Source organism: Sphaeramia orbicularis, chromosome 6 (assembly GCF_902148855.1).
Source record: "Sphaeramia orbicularis chromosome 6, fSphaOr1.1, whole genome shotgun sequence".
In the NCBI taxonomy this organism is placed as follows: Eukaryota; Metazoa; Chordata; class Actinopteri; order Kurtiformes; family Apogonidae; genus Sphaeramia; species Sphaeramia orbicularis.
The window spans coordinates 32559085-32574911 of record NC_043962.1 but is presented as its reverse complement, the minus strand read 5'-3'; the positions used below and the strand labels follow the sequence as shown (position 1 = coordinate 32574911).

Sequence of the window (15827 nt, the reverse complement as noted above, 5' to 3'; positions counted from 1 at the left end):
GAAAAGGCAGAACAACAGAACATGAAATCAGCCACAACGGATCACCGCAAAAGACAAAACCATATCATGGACTGGGAAGAAGCCACGGTCATCCGCTCTCGAACCAACAAATACCACCGATGGATCAGGGAGGCCATTGAAATCAGAAACCAGGCCCCGAGGACCATGAACAGGGATGAGGGACCCTACACCTTACCCCACACCTGGGATGCTGTCCTCTGTGGGATGCCAGGCAGTGGGGGGCATAATCGCCCCGTTTCCTGGCAAACCAGGATAAAACAGCTGACAATGACACGTCACAGGAACAAGTGACCGTTCTGAGGAAGGCAACAGGTTATAGCCGAAACATGTCATGGTAAAAGAATTAACTTTTTCCATCTGTCTGACAAATAAGAAAAGGAAATCTGTATAAGTTCTAGTAGACTGTATCAAGGTTATCGTTAACGAAAACTAATGAAATGACGAAAACTAGAACTGTAAAAACATTTTCGTTAACTGAAATAAAAACTATGAGTAAAAGAAAAAAAAAAAAAACTAACTGAAACTGTATTGTGTGCTTACAAAACTAACTAAAACGTATAAAAATTATGGATAAAATTCCCTTCGTTTTCGTCTTTGTCAATGTCAGACTGATATGAAATCAATTTATTTCCCTTGAGTAATTTTAGCTGCTGGCACCATATGATATTTAACGGTCCGTCACTTGTGGTTTCCAGTCGTCTTCTGGTCCCCACTCTACCTGGAAACATGGAGACTAAAGTTGGGAGAAAGCAGCAGAGTCCTGTCTGGGATTTATTTGAATATGACGGAGAAGAAGAGAAAAGATACAACAAAGCTAAAACTAAGCATTTAGAAAATAATGAAAACTAATAAAAACTAATAACAAACCTGCTCTAAAAACTAACTGAATTAGAGAAAAAAAAGTCAAAACTAAATAAAACTAAACTATAATGAAAAATCCCCAACTATTATAACCTTGGACTGTATGTACCTAATTGGACTGGTTAAAGCCTGTCGACTATAACCTGTCATAAAACTAGAAATAAAAACTGTATCTGCAGTTGGACATGGGCATTAAATTTGTTTGAGGTGGCATTAAAAAGGGCAATAAAAAGCATTAAATTAGATTTGCTGATACCTGCAGAAACCTTGAAAAATGAAAAGCCATACGTTTAAAAAGTACAGAACGGTGTCTACACCTTTACATCCTCCTCCAAAACAGACTGTCATCAGTGTAAAGATTTTGATTAGACTGATATCATGTGAAACTGTGTTAACCTAATCATAGTACTCCAGTCATAGCTGTCCCAGAATGCTGAAATTTACATCATTAGGCAGCTAAATAATGTAGGTAACTGGTCCTCACCTTTGGCAAAACAAGAATTTTTTTTGTCGTTCACCTCCTCCGTAAGAATTATTAGCCTACCCAGATGAAAACCTACATTTAAATGTCTGTACATTGTATTATCCTGGGATAGATCATGGTGGGTTTGCATGTTTCCACTTTGTTTCCACACTTATCTATCTGTGAATTCTCTGAAGAGATATCATCATCATAAATATTCATTGCTGAAAACAGGTTGAAAATTGACAGGGCTTTTGTCTGTGCTGTCACACAACTGAAACCTACCCCAAAAAAGCAGAGAACTGTGAACAAAGATGCAGAATGATGTTTTTTTGTTTTTTTTCTCTCTCTTCATTAGCAGCTGTTGAAAAAATATACTGGTGTTCAGAGAAAAAAAATTACACAGACATGAAATTACGTCAATGACTTAAAGGGGTCATATTTTGCACAATCCACTTTTATTAGTCTTTGGTACATTTATTTGTGTATTTCGAGACCCTAATAGTTCCAAAAGTGTGCTGCAAAGCTATCTTTATATTCATTTTGGCAAAAATTGAGTGGATTTCTACAACCTCTTTTAATTCCTTATTAATTTGTTACGTCTATAACTAGTTACATCACGACATTTGCACATATAAGGTCAAGACTTCCGATGAACATTTCACAGAGTACTGAGTAACTGGACAGAGCAGCACAGTCGACAGCCTGGAGGGGGTGGGGTGTGAAGTGGCTCATGTGCATTTAACCCTTTCATGCAGAGTGGTCACTATAGTGGACAGATATTCTCCAGCTGTTTTCTTGTATATTCATGGGTTTAGTTTTAATTCCATTTCCTCCTGAGACCCAGCAATGCATTTTTGTCCTCTGTAGGGGACCAAACTTTGACAGTTTTAATTTAAAAAAAAATGCTGTTCATTGCAAAGGACATTCCATCAAAAATAAATAAATGAAAATAATTTTAAAAATGTATCTGAAAAAACTTGCATTTTGCAGTTTCCAATCAAGATGACTGTTTAATGTAAAAAAAAAAAAAAAAAAAAGCTAAAGATTTTCCCTTTTACTGGATCTCAAGAGGATATCAACCAGCACAGTGGACACTCATGCATCATCTACACTGACATTCAGATCATTACTTTAACAGCTAATTTTCTCAAACAAAAAGTTTTGTTTTTTTTATGTATTGTCTCCATGAAATGAGTAAGAACTAGTATTAGAGTATGATAAAATGTGAGAAAACACTGTAAGCCCGGATAAGTAGAGTTTACTCAAAAAATTTGAGGCAAGTGATTGCACTTAAATGATTTGAGTAATGATCAGCTAATCAATTGGTTTAAGTAGGTTCAACTTTAATACTAAAAGTATTGAACTTAAACTATTAAGTAGAAAACACTAAAAGACATGTTATTTGTACTTTAAATCTGTTGTAAAATCAACCCCACTATCCAACTATTCAACTCAGCATTTTAGGTTACACTGACTAATTTTCCTCATTTACAGCCAGATCTACTTATCATTGATTACACAACTTTTTTTTAAGAAAATCAAATTCAAAGTCCTATCCTTGATCAACATAGTTATGAGATTATTCAATGTAATACATTATTACATGAACTGACATTAGTATCATTTGCTGGTTCAGGAAGTACTTTTAATTTATCAAGAAATTAAGATTTCCAGTGTGTAATCACAAGGGTAGATGAACAGGAAAGCCATAGTTCTCCCTATGGCTCTGACTCATGGTGCAGCTCTACAAAAATACAAAAACAAACACAAAAAGGTCAATAAACACTGCCATACACACATTAAATCCAAATTAACACCAACACCACAACCCCGCTGAACCCCTGCACATAAAAATAACACATTTTCAACAACATGCCCAATACCCACAATGCAATGCGAAGCTAAAAAGGTGTGGTCATGACTAAAACTTAGTGATTTAAATCCATTCAACTTAAACTTTTTCATACTTTCAACTATGTCTACAAATTAGTAGAACATACTTAACATTTTATAGTAACATCATAAAACTTAAATCATTTAAGTGCATTGTAATTAAAGCATTTTAGTAAATACAAATTCCGGGCTTACAGTGAACATCAGATTAGCTGCATTAAAAATGATTTTTTTCATAGTTTTCTCACAGTATATCACTTTATGATGATGGGTTTTCAATATACAGTATGTGTCTTTGCTTCAAAAATTTAATGCATGGTGTCCAGCTGAGTGAACATTTTTGTAACTCCATGAAAAATAGATTCATGAAAAAAATTCAGTTGCATTGTTTTTTTCATGCCTAAATAGGAATAAAAACACTCAGGAAAAAAAAATCTTAATTAAGGTTCTCATAATTCATGCATGAGAGGGTTAAAGGGCCAGCGCTCAAAACGACCTTTCTGGTGTCATTACTCAGAAATAGGGTTGAAGATGGACCTGTGGAGTTGAATTAATGAAGAATTCAGACCCAAGCAGAGCATTTACAGTTTATGCAGACCACAGGGAAATGTTTTACAATGCATAATTCTATTTAACCGTTTCATGCACGAATTATGAGAACCTTAATCAAATTTTTTTCCTGAGTGTTTTTATTCCTATTTAGGCATGAAAAAAACAATGTGATTGAAAATTTTCTTCTGAAAAATATATTTTAAAAAATAAATAAAAATTAATTTAAAAAATTTTAAAAAATACATTAAAAAATAATAATGAAAAAAAAAAATTCTAATGAACCTATTTTTCATGAAGTTGCAAAAATGTCCACTCAGCTGGACACCACACGTTTAATTTTTGACGCACAGAAACATGTATTTACTGATAAATTGTGTGAAAACTATGGGGAGGGCTTGTGATTCTGGGGGTTTATGCTCAGGAGAGATCTACATAATGTTACCAATTCATGTCAGAAAAGATATGTAGTGTCTTAAAACTTTAATAAATATATGTGTAAAAAAAAAACAAAAAAAAAAACAAAAAAAAAAACAAAAAAAAAACGAGGAAAAGAACAACAAAACCCATGAATATACAAGAGAACAGCTGTAGAATAACTGTCCACTGTAGTGACCACTGTGCATGAAAGGGTTAAAAAAGCAAAATATCCCTCCTTTAAACTTTTTAGAAATGAACACCTGATACACAACAGGAACCACAGGCAGACAGACTGAGCTAAAGGACGACACCGCAGCCACCAGGACCCCCAGGAGTCAAAGATGAAGAGAGACGTACAGTGCATTTTCATCTGCTGTGAGTCAGTTTTCCTTCAGGTAAGTTGTGTACAAAGCATGGATGGACTTCACCTTTCCCCTCACATACGCCTCCTGGTGGTGGCTCATGCACCAACCACTGGACACAGTGTAAAGGCTGCACGACTGCACAACTCTGAAACATTCAATCATATTTAGTGCAAGAAGACAAGGAGGTGACAAAAGTAATCTGAGACTTTAAGAGCTTATTTAAGGAAACAGGAAAAATAGACTTAAATATCAACATAATAGCAAGATCTGGGCAGAAACTGGGCAGAAGTCTCTATGGATTTGACCTTTAACATGTTACGAACCAAAGTCCAGCAGGAAACGGCATGCAGAAAACGCCTCATTACAGAATAAAAAAAGACAGTCGATGCGATCAATAGGCTCTGTGGAACGGGAGAGGCTCGATCAATACACGTTGCCAGAGAGAACTCCTCATGCATGTAATGAATATTTCTGCATCTCCTGGCAGAGAAGAAGAAGAGCAGGAGGACAGGTGGAGTGATGAAGCTGGTTGTCCTGCTTTTATTTCCCCAGACGTCGCTCTCATTTCTCACGGCAAACTGGAGGAAGAGGAGGATTCTGTGGCTCCAAAATAAATGCTCTGAAGATGAAACCAAAAAACTGCATTTTCAGATTTGTTTGATCAGCTGTTCGTCGTCCCCAGGCGGAACTGATGAACAGTTTAACAGCTTTAAGCTTTGTTATTCTGTGTGCACAGATTAGATCCAAATATATGTGGACAGTGAGTATCACAAGCATGTGTGTTTGACAAATACATCAGGACTCACCTTCTTCTCATTTTAATGGCATGAGCCAGCTGGTCAACCAGTGCTCAGCGTCACTGGGAATTCCTACAAGACTGTTGGAAAACATTTCAGGTGACTGCCTCATCAAGCTCATCCACAGAGTGACAAGAATGTGCAAAGCAGTAAAAAAGCAGAGGGTGGTTATTTTAAAGAATCTAAAATATAAAACATGTTTTGAGTTCTGTCACACTTTAACTACATAATTCCATGTGTTCATTCATAGTTTTGATGCCTTCAGTGAGAATCTACAATGTAAATAGTCATGAAAGTAAAGAAAAACCAGGTGAGTCCAAACTTTGGACTGGTAGTGTATGTATGTCATCTTATTTTCTATTTTCTTAGAAGCTTAAATTTACAGAAATGTATTAATTAAATCATATCTTTCTGAGACCCAGGAAAGAAAAAGTTTTGGATTTTCTTTTATATTAAATAGTCATCTTGATTGGAAACAGCATAATGCAACAGGTTTTTTTAGATACATTTTGCAGTGGATAGTGTTCTGTTTTTGGGTTGTTGTTTTTTTTTTTGTCTTTCTTTGATAAAGCTGTGAAACCCAGTGTCCTAGGACAAAAAGACTTTGCTGGATCTCAAGCAGATATACAAGTAATTCTATATTTTATATGCAGTACAACACAATACAAATAATTATATATTTCAGAATGTAATATGAAATAGGACTTATTCATATTTTAAAATAATAAACAGAAAATACACGATATTATACTATTTAGACATGGAATGACTGGTTTTGGTTGTATTGCATAGCCTTAATATCAGACTTTGACGTATCATTGTTGCCAGATGATCAACATCATTGACTTCATCTGTTAATGGTGACAGAATTTTTGGATCATCTGGCTACAGGTATAATTTACACACACTTTGAATATTACATTGGAGCAGTAAAAGGAGCCCATATTCAGCAGACTTCCATTCAGACGGACTGATAACAGACTGTAGCTGCTTCAGTTACTTCCTCTCTATGTCTTATCTCCAGTAAACCAGTCAGATACCGGCGGGAAATCCTGCACCATCAGCTTAATTGGCTCTTTGACAGACACTCTGTAGGTTTTTCTCATTACTAAGCATGTTCATCCTGCCGCTCTAGGTGGCCCCAGGGCCAATTATTCCGTAAGAGTTTATATTGTTTTAAAGAATCTGCATTTCACTGCAGCGAGGAGGGAAACTGAGGGACTGTCGATCAATTCAAACTGCATCCAGTTCTACACTGAAATGACACAAAGTTGGAAAACCGTGTGTTTATGTCATTAATATTGACCAGATTTACAGTCAGTGTGACAGATAACACCAAAACTGTGCTGAATACAGTGCTTTAAACATGAAATGACATCCAGTGTGTGAGCAATATTTCCAGGGTGAAGGAAGAGTTCAGTATTTTTTGGGGAAATTCTTTTTTGTAGCATGATTTATCCAAATAACTCCAATCTGTTAATGCTGATAGAGGTATGTATGTGTAAGTATATTAACTGAAATGTAAAATTATCAGTTTGTGATGTTGAAGGAGTTGTATGATGTGGTGACTCTGTCCTTTAATGTCTCATCTCCATTTTTTTTTTTTTACCTATTGTTTTGTTTTACATCTTTTTGGTTGAATGTATACATGTTATTGAATGTTCTTGTTTTTTATGTTTGTCACAGATACCACCACAAACTATATATATATATATATATATATATATATATATATATATATAAAACCAAAAATAGCTCATTGCAACTGTCAGAGTCCAGTCATTGTCATGTATCATGTAAATGAGCCCTGTGTTAGTGTTGTGTTATAAAAACCATTAAAACATCAGAAATACATTGATCATGGTGCAAAGGAATCCACCAGAATATGAACAGAAATGGATTTTAGTAACTTTAGATGACCCTAAAAAGCACATACTCTTTTGTGACTGGCATAATTTGATGGACATTTAACTGTGACACTAATAGCCTCATTGTGTGTATTTGTGTGTATTTTACTTAATGTGATGAGCTTTTATGGTTTTTTTTTGTTGTTTTTTTTAGTTTAGTTGTTTTCATGTTTATCTTTGGGCTCTATAAGTACTTTGTGTAAACCTTGTGTTGTTTTTTATGTTAGTTTGTTTTATATATTTTTGTCTTACTGTGTCATATGTAAAAAGCTAAAACTTATAAATACAGTTTAACCCATAAAGGCCCAAAAAGTCACCAGTGACACAAACCATCTACTGATCTAAACTGTTAAATACCTGTTGATCCTATCAATCCATGTAAATAATTGGTTTAAAATACAGTTTGTCATCTTTTCATGGTCATCAGATATGACCCATTTGGACATTCAGAGGCTCTGTAGTTACTGTGGAAACACCACCATCTTCTACAACACTGATTCACCAGTAAAACCCATGGAGTTGGATCAATGACAGTGGATGGAGACACTGAGTTTATGCTCAGTTAATGAGAGATTTTGCTGAAAAAGTCATTTTGTCTTCAGTTTTCTCTGTTTTTGATATAATAACCCTTAATTTTACTCTGAGCTTTAATGAACCTCTACATGATCAGTCAGTTAAATACAGGAAAATACATGATTATCACAAAAAAAGCACAAATACAGAGCATAATATTATAACAAATGATGATAAATCAATTAAGAAAGGTTCAAATAAGGAGAAAAATTCATTTGGGAACTTGGACAAAAGTGGACTTTTTGGGTTAAAAAAAAAAGAAAAAAAAGAAATGGGTTTTAGTACTAGATTCAGTGTCTTGTCAGGCAAAGATAAAAATGATGCATGTGCAACTTATTTGCAAATAACACCGAAATGTTTTACTGCAACACTGCATCCTCAAAAATCAATATTCATCAGATCAGTTTGGCTGCCACTACAGGAACTTTGAACCTCACCATCTGTGTTGGATTCTCTTCCTTCAGACTTCCTCTCAGGTACGACTGCGAATGAGATCAGGGTTAAGGGTTGACACTTTGTTGTGATGGTTAAGGTTGAGTTAAGGGGCCAGTGGCTGCGTTATATCAGTTAGTGCCCTCACATTGCTATTTGCCGCAAACACGTGTTTGTGTATTTACGTGTATGTGAGTTGAAGGGGGGTCACAGCTGCTGACTGAGTGTGTGAAGTTTTAATTGGCTGCAGGTGTGTTCAGCCTCAGGTGGTCTCTGGGTTGCAACAAAACATCCAGGAGAGGTTAGATAGAGGCCACAGCGTATGGTATATGGTGCACTGTATTGATCTGCTAACACTGTGAATGTATGAGGTTTTCAACAAGGAAAAAATACAGACTTTTTTGTCTTTAACGCAGACATGTCTCTAAATGTAAAACTACAGTAGAGATTACAGAAAGGTTATTTTTTTTGTCCTGCATGTTTCCAGAATTCCAAATTGTAAGCTTATTTTTCCACAGTGTAATACAGTGGTCCCCAACCTTTTTTGGCTTGTGACTCCATTTTGACCCCGTAAAGCCTGAACCATTAAATCACTGACAGAAAATTCCAGTTCTTTGAAACTGGAGCCTTTATTGGTCCTTCTGAACAACCAAAAAAAGTTTTTCAAATATTAATTTCCATATATGAATTTCAATTTTGTATCATATTTGATACATCAGGTCTCAATGCTCAAACATTATTATATTTGAACAAACAACATAAAACAATACAAAACAAACATCTCTAACAAATTGGTAACACTTTTCAAAATTGGTCAAGTTCTGCCTCCTGACATTCTTGTAGTGTCACTGGAAAAGCCTCTGGTGAACAAATTCCTCCCCTTGGTGGATTATCCGTCTATTGCATGGATATAATTGTATACATCAGGTTTTGCAAGACAGAAAGTATCACACTGATCATGTAGAGCAGGGGTCTCAAACTCAGATCCTCGAGGGCCGGTATCCTGCATGTTTTGGATGTATCCCTCTTCCAACACACCTGATTCAAATGATAAGCCTATTATCAAGCTCTGCAGAAGCCTGATAACGACCGTCAGGTGTGCTGGAGGAGGGAAACAACTAAAACATGCAGGATACCGGCCCTCGAGGATCTGAGTTTGAGACCCCTGATGTAGAGGGATTTAAAAGTCACTCATTTGAACTTCATTTTTATTAGGAATAGTGTGCGGTGTTTTAATCATAAAATATATATCGAATCATTCAAAAATATTCTTTTTTTTTTTTTTTTTTATCAATTACTAGAAATTTCAGGCAACCCCATTTGAATCCCGGGTGACCCCACTTGGTGACCCCAGGGTTGAAAAACACTGGTGTAATGAGCCTGAAGAGAGATTTTTAGATATGTGAAGCCTAAAAAGTGAATCCCAGAGATAAAACTGCTGAGGTGCTGAGTTTTGAATTTCATACTTCTGATTTATGACTTGTGCCGGCTGTGGAGGGAAAAAAAATTAATAAAACTTTCCACCTGAACCCAAAATGCCATCTGTGATGAAGCTGCAGGAGGGTCAGAGGATGTAAAGCAGAGCCACTTTACTTGTCCTGCTAAAGCCAACATTCATTACAAAAAGAAAAAATAGTCAAACCGTCATCAGCTGTAGTAAATAAACTCAGGGTGCAAGGTGGATTTTTTTTTGTCTTTCCTTCTTTTTGTTCTTTTTTCTTGGCATTTCCTTCCCCACATCTTAGCAGAGGTATCCACTCTGTACCACAGACCCAGCATATTTGTATTCAGATAAGAGCAGGCAGTCACAGATCATTCACACCGACTGTTAGCATGCACATTAGATGGATGGTTAGCATGTAAAGCCCACACAGCTGTGCCTGTTTACAAACTGTGTGATGAAGAATGGCTTCATTACATTCATGTCTTCTAAAATGTAATCAGACTCAAACACATATGCTCTGTATGTTGGTAATCAAACACATTAGGGAACAGACAAAATAAAGTTTCCGTCTTCTCAAACAGACCGAGATAACTTCTAGTTGCACTGCAATGTGAGTAGAGTAAAACCAATTAATCATTGCAGGTCTCAGCAATAGATTTTTCTCTTAAATTTGTAAGGCTTGTGATGGTCATAAAAATGCATTCACTATTTTATGACTGAAATAAATGGAATACGAACTTCTACAAACAACTTCTAGAGTCAAAGAAAGAGACAAAGTGATAAAAGTTAGAAGCACTGTGTAATGGTCTGAGTACGGGAACTGAACCTAATTGCAAGACCCGGAGACAGATGTAAAAGTTCACTGTGTTTATTAAACACAATAAATGACAATTCACAGACAATATTAATAAGCAGATCCTTGAAGGCAATGGGTCCCGGACTCTTCACAGGATCCAGAGACAGGACCGGAGATTGGGCTTCACAGCCCAGACCAGTAACACACGTCGGTAACCCGACAAGGGGAAATCAGAATAGTCAGAGTCCAAACCAGGTCATACACGGGGAAGCAAACGGATAGGCAACAGGACATAAGGAACAGGCAGGCTCACGTACCAGAAATACAGGCGAAAGGTCGAACACACGAGGAATCAGTTGGAGGCAGAGGCACAGACAAGGGTTGAGCAAAAGGCAGGAGTCAAAAAGGCAATCCAGGTCAAAAAACAGGTAAACAGACAAACAGGATCCAAAAACACTTTTAAGTATCACACAAAGGTAGAATACGAACTGGCACAGGACAGAGGGAAACACAGGGCTGAAATACACAAGAGGAAGAGGAGAAAACAAGACACAGGTGTAGCAAATCAGGGCAGGGAAAGGTAATCACACAGGTAGGAGTAAAGGAACAGGAAGCAAAGACACCAGACATGACACATGAGGAGGACTTAACAAAATAAGACAGGAAATGACAGACAAAACCAGACTAACGTCTGGAGGCTGATGTGACACACTGTTACTGTTTTCACCACTGGACACAGCTCTAAATGAAAAGAATGGAGTTTGATGCTGAAATCAAAACGTTTCTTCTACACGGGTGAGTTTGATTATGAGGCTAATGAAGGTATAAAGTTATTACGTGATGTTATTATCTGTGCTAAGTTTGTACTAAACTGTGAGTTTTGACCTCAGATCTTTAGTGTAACTGTTGAAAAAACTGAGGTGATTTGTGGTTTTACTGTAACTGTTTTCAGTTTTAACAGAACTATAATGTAAACTATCAGCCGATGCAGCAGGTGACGATTATAAGACTGTTATTTTGACCGACTCTCAAAATACCCTGCTGAGTTTTAGTTTGAAAACTTGATGATAGTATAATGCAGATATATTGATGTAAAGAATGAGCTTTATCCAATTAGTGATATACATAGTGTTCATTCATTGGTGGTGATGTTCATAAGAGTGTCCTAGTGCATGTCATATTAAAGGGGTCATATTTTGCTAAACCCACTTTTATTAGTCTTTGGTACATTTATTTGTGTATTTGGGCCCTAATAGTTGATAAAGTTTGAATTTGAACCCTCCAGGTGCTGCAAAATTATCTTTATATTCATTCCGGCAAAATCCAAGCGGATTTCTACAACCTGTTTTAATTCCTGCTTAACTTGCTACATCTATAACTAGTTATGTCACGATATTTGCACATATGAAGTCAAGACTTCCCACGAACATTTCTCCGAATACGCCATGATAGTTTGTCAGCAGCAGCGGTTGTAGTCCATACTGAAAATATGTCCAAACTTTGAGCTGATTATCTAAAATGTTCAGTTGTTGGTTGAATGGGACAGAGCAGCACAACCAACAACCTGGACGGGGTGGGGTATGTAGTGGCTCATTTGCATTTAAAGGGCCGGTGCTCAAAACGACCTTTCTGGAGTCATTACTCAGAAATAGGGTTGAAGATGGACCTGTGGAGTTGAATTAATGAAGAATTCAGACCCAAGTATAGCATTTACAGTTTATGTAGACCACAGGGAAATGTTTTAAATGCATAATTCCATTAAAAAAAAAAAAAAAAAAGCCAAATATCACTCCTTTACCACTCCTTAGAACCCCTTTAACTGATTCAGTCACACTTTTGAGCCTAGCGTTCACTCATCTTTGATCAGGCTTGTTACATTGTTCCGTGCTAGCATCTAAATATTTTTTTTTATTTAACCTTGTATTTTCAGTAAATGGTGGAAACTTGAAAAAGACCGGAGTTGTTATTGAAATATGTGTCAACTACATTTCACATTGGCCTGTGCAGAATAAGTGGCCAATTAGGAAATAGACAGAGCCTCTGTATCAATGCAGTTTTAGTCACTGAATGATGAGCCCTAATAGATATAATTAAAACAGTAGTTTCCAGCTGCACAGGCACTGAGGGCAAAGAAAAAAAAACATATTACCAGCAGTATTTTGGTGAAAAATAATCCTATTATCAAATGTGATGTGATGTAATTAAGATGAATTTATGTTTTACTTTAAAACCAAAACAGTGAATAAAGTGTTGCTAAAAATAAACACACAAGTGCTGAATCCACATTAAGTTCCACACCTGCACATATAAAGCAGCAGTCTTCATCACTTCCCTGCTGGGTGAAGGATATAATTAGCAGCGGCCCCCGAGGGCCCCTAAAGGCGCACTGACCCCTTCTGGACGTTCTAAAATAAATGATCCAAAGGCAGGGCTGTTATGCACACACTACATTATTTACTGTTAACTTTACTCACGGTAGAAACAGTGCATTTTTCTTCATTAGGTCATTGCTCCGAGGCAGAGTGTTGATTCACAAATACACCCCGAGGATTGTGGGAGACAGAATCCAAGGATTCTGCCTACACTAATAGCCGAGGGTTTATTTTTCTTCTTTTTTTTCATCTCCTGGCAGCTATCTCCAGACTTCATTATCAGGGGCTCGATGAAGTCTGAGCAGAGAAGATGAAAAGAGGGTCAAACTGATCAGAAACCAGTAGCAAAAGGACTGAATAAACGTGCTCTGAGTTCATAATGCACTTTAATAACCTGGTTAAATCACTAATAACTAAACCATCTCTGACCTCTGATTCTGACATTATGTGGTTACCATGATGCTCTTGCTAAAACAACAAAAAAAAACAGTCAATTACCTTCAGCCCTCATCTTTCTGTACGCTCTTCTGCCTTTAATAATGAATATGGCTCAATACAATTTATATCTATATAGCCTATAGCATTCATATTGACGACAGGGAATTAAATATACCCCATTTAATAGGTTTAATACATAAGACTTAAGGGAATATAGTTGGTGAGATGGACTGTAGCACCACATTATGTGATAATGGTCCAATATGTAATAGTAGTAATAGTAGAAGTAATGTAGTAATTTTTCACCACATTATGTAATAACACCACATTTTGGAATAAAATTCGTGTAATAAACTTTGCCACATTTTGTAATAACTTGTTTCATTGGTCAAACCTAAATCAAATATAACTGTACTCATTAAGACAGAGAATGTGTTTGTAAACTAGAGACAAAAGCTGCACTAATTATTACTGACAAAATGAGGCAAAGTTTATTACAAAATGCTTTCATGAATTTTATTACAAAATGTGGTGTTATTACATAATGAGGTGAAAAATTAGTACATTATTACATATTGCATCATTATGACATAATGCAGCGCAACATGGACTATAATATTCAGACGTATGTTTTCATTAGCTATCATTTGAAAATAGCATCTTTGGTATTTCCAGCTGTTTATAGGTTCACAGACAGAGTGGGTCATCTCCACTGAGTTACATCACTATGTTTCTACAGTATGTTCTGCTTCATTCATCCATGTGATGTAGACGACATCCAGGATTATACTATCTACAATGTTTGAGTGTAGACCAATTAAAATCCCTAGAATAGACAAAACTAAACTGGCTCTAACAAGGGTCACATTTTTTCAGCCACTGTAGGGGAGGGAGAGGTGAGCAACGTGTAGTCTCATAGATCTGACACCCTGAACTTTTAAAGCAGTAAGCAGCAAGTTGTCTTACTAAAGTATAAAAAAAAAAAAATGGATTGGAATTATTGAAGAAATATACAATATGGGAAAAACTAACTTTTTCCTTGAACCATAATTTGGACAAATTTACTAATTATTGGCTAAAACGGACATCTATCCCAGATGTGACGCCCCAGTAAGGACAACATCTTATTTTTCTCATGAGACATACACATATATCTCAACATCTGTGTTTTACAATCAACATGAGTAAATATGCATTCTAGGAAAATGTGCACAAATGTTTGTGAAAATGATGGATGTAATTCTGTCAGCAGGAACATGAGAATATATCTGAATGATCTAACTTGGACTGAAACAGGACAATACCCAAACTAACTCAACCTTCTCATCATGATGGGATGACGTTGTGACTCATTGACCCACTTCGCTATTGTTGTATTTTAAGTTTTGATGCTGCCCTGTCTGTGCTTGTTGGCGTCTCATGTTTCGTATGTCTTTACTTTTTTATTTCACTGTCTGTTTGTTAAAAAATGTAAAATTTGTTATAAATAAAGTATTAAAAAAAAAGTTAAAAAAAAAGTTAAAAAAAAAAAAAAAAAAAAAGGCCCACAGTTACATTTTAGAATATGCAGTCTTGGTTTGAATCAAAGGTTTCTGGCAGAATGGCCACAAGTCAGCTTATCTTACCCCTAAAATTGCCAGGCTGGTCAAATTTACCCATGCTCCATTTGTAGACCACAAAATCTCATCTGTTACAGTATTAACTAATTCTCTTTATGAAGAAAGTTTTGGCCCCCTGGATTTATCGTTAAAGTATATTTAAGAACAACATTCAATTTGCATGATTAGGTTGATAAATCTCTGTCTCTTAACTAATTAAGTTAATATAGTTTTAACACACATACTAATTAAGGCTGTTGCTTAAAAATCTGAAAAATACTTAAAATACTTAACCCATAAATACCCAGTGCTGCTTTTGTGGCAGCTCCCAAATAATTTTTATTTCTCAATTTTTATATTTTCGTAAGAGGTTTATCACTATTTACTCTCGTATTAGGCTCTGTATTTGGCATTTTTAAGTGAAAATCAGGCATTTCCCTATATTTAATGTACTAATTATGCAGATGTTCATTAAAGCTCAGATTAAAGTTGAGGGTTATTATATCTAAAACAAAGAAAACTGAAGAAAAAGATACATTACTGTGCAAAATATACCATTAACTGAACGTAAAATAAGTGTCTCCATCCACTGTCACTGATCCAACTCCATGGGTTTTACTGGGGAATCAATGTTGTAGAAGATGACGGTGTTTCCATAGTAACTACAGAGCCTCTGAACATCCAAATGGATCATATCTGATGACCACGAAAAGATGACAAACTGCATTTTACACCAATTATTTACATGTATTGATAGGATTAGTGTATCAACAGGTATTAAACAGTTTATATCAGTGAACGATTTTGGTCGCAGATGGATGTTTGGGTCTTTATGGGTTAAACATCATCAACATGACTGTTATTTCTATTCTAATTTCGATGAGGGTAAATATTA

The 15827-nt window shown here is 35.9% G+C and overlaps 1 long non-coding RNA gene across 1 annotated transcript; it reads left to right on the top strand.

The window, feature by feature from the left end:
• The first annotated feature begins 303 nt into the window (after positions 1 to 303).
• On the top strand, positions 304 to 15541 carry LOC115421514 (uncharacterized). Its single transcript, XR_003935692.1, has 3 exons — positions 304 to 412; positions 11074 to 11079; positions 15510 to 15541. It is a non-coding gene; the product is annotated as an uncharacterized LOC115421514 (long non-coding RNA).
• Positions 15542 to 15827: the final 286 nt, after the last annotated feature.